The following is a 5,939-nucleotide window of genomic DNA, read 5'->3' on the forward strand; positions in this document are numbered from 1 at the left end:
ATAATGTTAGTAAAATGGGGAGTGGGGTTAGCATCGGTTCCTTAGATCTCAAAATAAAAATTGAGAACTGAACGAAACAAGGTCAGTTTAGATTTGTTCGGTTCAGTTTGGACTTTCGTTTCATTGGTTTTTTCTTAACCGCTTACACCCCTAGGGATGCTTGATGGTCGGATTTAGGCAAATGTACCAAATCGTTTACCAAGTAATAAAGTTAAGTAGAGTATAATATCCACAAGGATTGTCTTTCCAACTAGGCAATTTGGGAACAAGAAATTAAATAAAAACAAATAAATAAAGATAAAGAGGGTAAAGAGGTTTGCAATTTAGTTTGTTTGTAACTGAGCAAGAGTTTAGGAGTTAACCTGGTTTTTGATTGCAGAATAGCAGTGGTTAGGTTCCTTCGAATTCCCTATACTTATTTGTTAGAATTATTTAACAGTCAAGCCTTATTCAATTTTTAGCGTTTTCTATCTAAGTGATGAGTTCGTGGGATTTTACCACCTACCAGATGTCAAGTTGGACATGTTGATCACACGGGTATGTATGTGTGAGATCATGCTCTCTCAAAGGTTTGGGTTCATCTCCCTCTAAAATAGTAGACTATACTACTACTACTAGAATTGTTAAAAAAGCAACGTGCTAAATATACCTATAAAAATAACTGACACATATACGAAAATCAGATACGACACTTTACATTGTATAATTCAAGATAATGATATAATTGATTTACTACTATAGGAATACATGTTAAAATTTTGTGAAGTATTGTGTTTGGTTTTCGTATATAACAACGTGCCAGATTAAAATGAAAATTTTCTAATGGCTAACATTTATGTATAGATAACAACGTGCCAAAATTGATGCATGAATAATTTGAAAAGCAAAATTTGTGTAGCAATGTGCCAGATTAAATTAATTTGCCAATAAAAAACAACACATGTTATTCGTGTACAAGATATAATAGAAATGTTAGCCAAAAAAGAAACAATAGTTAGCAATAACCAACGGTGCATCAAGAGAGATATAGCATAGCATAGCAAACACACAATCCCCAAAAAAGACAAACATGAGTTCCTATTCCAATGGCAAAGAGAACCATGTTGTAGAAATTCACACTCCACAAATAGATCATGACAGTAGTAATACACTTCCTGCTATGGTTCTAGGTTCTACTATGGTTTTTCCTGCAATTCTTAATGCTGCAATTGAGCTCAAATTATTTGATATCATTGCTAGTAATGGTGGATTTATGTCGGCCTACGAAATTGCTTTAAAGTTACCAACTCAACACTCCGATTTACCAAATAGACTCGACCGTATGTTGTGTGTTCTTGCTATACTCTCTTCTTTCTGTTTCCATTCGCACCAACGACGATGGTACGACTGTGAGAGTTTATCGGGTCACACCTTCTGGTAAATATTTTGTTAACGATGAAAATGATGGTGGTTATTTGGGCTCATTCACACCATTTACATGTCACAAGGCTTTGTTTGGAATGTGGTAAGTGTTTCTACCTTGCTTGGTAAAAGTATTGGTAATTGTTGGATTCAGTTAGTATAGTTAACAAGAATAAACATTTAGATTAATTTTTTTGTTTTTGTTTTCGTGAGCTTAGCTCAGTTGTTATGGACAATGCATAATATATGTAAGGTCCGGGGTAAATTAGTGTCAGTCTTTCCACTAGTGTATATATATGTAACATTTGTAATAGTATAGGTGTTGGTTATGCATGTTGATATATACAATAATCATATATTTGTATTGTAGGTCGAATTTCAAGGAGATAATAGTTAATCCTGAGTGTGACCTATTCAAGAAAGTTAATGGAATATCTATGTATGAGTACTTCAGAAAAGATCAACAAATAAATAAACTATTTAACTAAATGGCTGAAAACTCCTATGTTGAAATGAAAAGAGTCATTGAAGTATACAAAGGACTAGAGGAGGTATCAACTGTGGTCTGTGGTAGATGATGTAGGAGGAGGCAACGGACAAAGTCTCTAAATGATTATTGCCAAATACCCATCAATAAAGGCAATCAATTTTGACCTACCACAAGTGATTGAAAATGCACCACCAACTCCAGGTATTTTATTCCTATGCATGTTTTTTTTTTAACAGCAAATTTTATTAAAAAATCTGATCCCTGCACAAGACGAATAGGGACTGGTCATCTAAAAACTACAAAACAAAGACATCGTATATAGTATATAGGCGGAACATTAAAAAAAGAAACACAAAAAAAGACGTCAAAACTCCATCATCTAACGAAGACCTACCTTCAACAACCATAACAAACAACCGCCAACACCAACATCACCGCCTAAATCAAAACTCCGTTGCAAGCGACTACTGAAAAACAAAAGTCCATAAACATCCATCGCTTGCTACTCATCCAAAAAAAAAAACTAAAAACCACCCCACCCAAAGAAAAATCATCCCTCCAAACCAAACAACATCTTGTCGTCACCATAGTTGAGCCCAATTTGACAGCACTAAGCGTCTTTTTCCAACGCATGTGTTAATTTAATCACATCTCAATTTTATATTCAATGATTATTTCTATATTTTTCAACTTTCATGTAGGTATACAATATGTTGGAGGAAACATGTTTGAAAGTGTTCTGCAAGGAGATGTCATAATACTTAAGGTATGTAAAATATATAAGAGCAGACCAATCAACGCGCTTTTCAATTCATACTTTTTAATTGGTTGATATTCAAACGACTCCCGCTAAATCATGTGTTCTCCATAAATTTAGCATGATTCGTTTGTTTTTCAACCAACTTTAGAGTGTATGTTAATATATAAACACTTATCTACTTCAATTTATATAAACACCTAGCTATATATTTGTATCTCTGCCTCATTAGGGGATCATGAATGAAGTTGCAGTTTATTTTTTTAGTTTAAATTTCCAGTTTATAGTTTTGTGTTCTTAGCATATATAGCATGAGATTTGATACAATAATCTGAACGTTAGCAACATTGGTGCTTTCATTACCTACCTCAAATGCCTCCCAAACCCTCCGCCACCACCTCCAAAGATCTAGAAGACGCCATTCAGGCTGCCAACCACCGCCTGGGCGAAGGTCTTCTAGCCACCAAGACCTTCCTCACTTAACAAATAAACCTCATGAACACCAAAATCGATAACCAACAACACCTCATGGACAGCCGCCATGAACAACTCCACAACACCTTACAAGCCCGTCACGAGGCCCTCACCAACCTCCTCGCCGAAGCACTCACAGACAGATCTACAACCGAAACCAGCCTATAACCCTCACCAACGCTCACCTTCGCTCCCACTGTACCGCCTGGTTTTACCACCGTCACAGTTTCCCCATCAAACCCTAATTTCACTGAAGCCCTCACCACCACACAAACCCCTATCCACTCAAAATAACCCATTCACTCAACTACCGCTTCATCTTTTGAACCACAAATCATCACCTACGCCACCACAAACCCTCTTGTAACCCCCTTCTCATCTCCACTCACATACACCACCTATACCCCATCAGTGGTCGCCACCACAGTTTACCCACCCCAACCACCATTTCCGCCACCCTTTCCTACTGGTGATATGCCTACACCTGCATTCCAAAACTATCAGACTACACAAACCACTCCACAATATAACTACGTCCAACAAACATGCCCACCCTATCCCTCAAACCCTTACTCACCACAGACGCCTTTTGGCCCTTCCCAGCCCCCGTTCCGTAATCCCAAGGTGGAAATGTGCTCCTTCGACGGTATAGATGCACTGAACAAATAAACCTCATGAACACCAAAATCGATAACCAACAACACCTCGTGGACCCTCTACCTACGAGAATCACCAGGCCCAGCTCTTTAAACTAGGGTTTAAGGCCCAGGTTGCTTGGGGCTTAAGTCACGAAAAAACAAGCCAACGGAGGGATAGAAATACACCTCTTGAGAGCATTCTCAAGGTATTAGAAAAACAGGTTAAATCCTAGTTTTTGTTATTGTACTCACCGCAAGTATATATATATATATATATATATATATATATATATATATATATATATATATATACAAAATAGACCGTTTTGGTTTTCCTTTTTCTCATTCTAATTATACCCTTAATGTTATTTTGTTGGTGTCATTAAAAAGGATAAGAATATGTTATATATTTTTTAAAGATATTATATTTGTTATAATGTGGTATCATTGAAAATAATAATTATAGTTTGTTACAATATGAAAGTGCAAAATATCTATTATTTTAATCAAAAATTTATAAAAACTATTATTTATATTTATACGAATTAGCATAATAAAAAGATGGGATAGACATGCACTCGACATGCACTCTATGCCCGTTTAAACGCTAATAATAATATTAATAATAATAGTTATTCTTGAACGTCAATTGAAATTTTGGTTTATTAAATCAAATAAACTCTTCCTTTGATCGAACATGATGAGTGGATATGAAGGACTTTTGGAGTCCCAATGCAAATTTAGTATCTTTACATTGTAAATTTAGTTACCTATTGATGGTATTACCATTATCATAAGTTAGAGAAATATGTGGGATTCAACTTATAGATAGGACATGCATCTTGCATTTGAACTAGTGACCTAGAAAAGGACCAGGACCTGTCTATATTTAGCAACAACTACGGATTTACAATCACCAAACGTGACCTAGAAAATAATAATAATAGTTATTCTTGGACATCAATTGAAATTTTGGTTTATTAAATCAAATAAACTTCCTTTGATCGAACATGATGAATGGATTGTAACCACTAAAAAAGAACATGATGAATGGATGAAGGACTTTTGCAGTCCTGGTGCAAAATTTAGTATGTTTACATTGAAAGATGACCATTATCATCAGTTGAGGAAAAAAATGGAAGAAAAAGTAAAAAGCTATAATCTATAAGTTCAAACGCTACTTGAAATAACGTCTGGAAAATAAAGTATAAGTTCATGATAAGCTATAAGCTACTGATGAAATAACATTTATCAAACAAGGCTTTTTTAGTCATACAATCTTATAAGCTATAAGCTCATTTTTTTCGTTTTACCAAGCAGATCGATGATATCAAGCAAAAACAACGGAGTAGTGACCTAAAAAAGATTGTCCCTTACGGGGCAAGGGATCAACATTCACCCAATATCACAACAAGAAAAAACCTACTTTCTAACTTCAAATTATTTTTTATTTTTTTTTGGTACAGAACTTGTATACTATTTATACCCCTATTCTCTACATTTCAAACAAACAACAAAGTCTCAATACCTTACCCATATTATCTAAAATGATAAACTTCAAGCCATGGCTTATGTTCTTCTTCCTAGCCATGGTCATCGCCATGGTATCTGCTAAAGCTTCTAAAGTTCATGACTTTAGCTTTCCAAGTCCCGTGCTTGTGGGCGATTTAATCAGAGAAGAAAATGAAATGTTGATGGATTCTGAATCAAATCGAAGAAGATACATTAGCTATGATGCCCTTCTGGCTGATAGTATCCCATGTGGTCTTAAGGGACAATCATACTACGATTGCAACCACAGAGATCAGGTTAACCCTTATCGCCGTGGATGCACTGCCATCACACATTGTGCCCGAGTGCTCTGATGAAATGATGCAAACAAAATCAGGAATAAAAATTGTGGCTGATTTAGAATGTTAATTTACTTTTATCTATTGAAAATAATTTGTGCTAATTTCGTGGGTTGTTAATGTATGAAGGGAACCAAGTAATTCTTGATAATTGTTAAGCACCGTGATTGTATCCTAGAAGGTGTATTTTCACATGCTTAACATGATGGCTGATTTGGAAAACTCCTGACGGCCACCAGGTTGTCAGAAAGCCATAAAAAGTTATAACTTTTTATTTTGTAGTAAAGTTGTGTTATAAATGTCATAGTTTAATCACACTTCCACCTTTG

The 5,939-nt window shown here is 35.3% G+C and overlaps 1 pseudogene; it reads left to right on the forward strand.

Moving 5' to 3' along the window:
• The first annotated feature begins 1,069 nt into the window (after positions 1–1,069).
• Positions 1,070–5,625, forward strand: LOC11444465 (isoliquiritigenin 2'-O-methyltransferase-like; annotated as a pseudogene).
• Positions 5,626–5,939: the final 314 nt, after the last annotated feature.

Source organism: Medicago truncatula, chromosome 6, assembly GCF_003473485.1.
Source record: "Medicago truncatula cultivar Jemalong A17 chromosome 6, MtrunA17r5.0-ANR, whole genome shotgun sequence".
Classification (NCBI taxonomy): Eukaryota; Viridiplantae; Streptophyta; class Magnoliopsida; order Fabales; family Fabaceae; genus Medicago; species Medicago truncatula.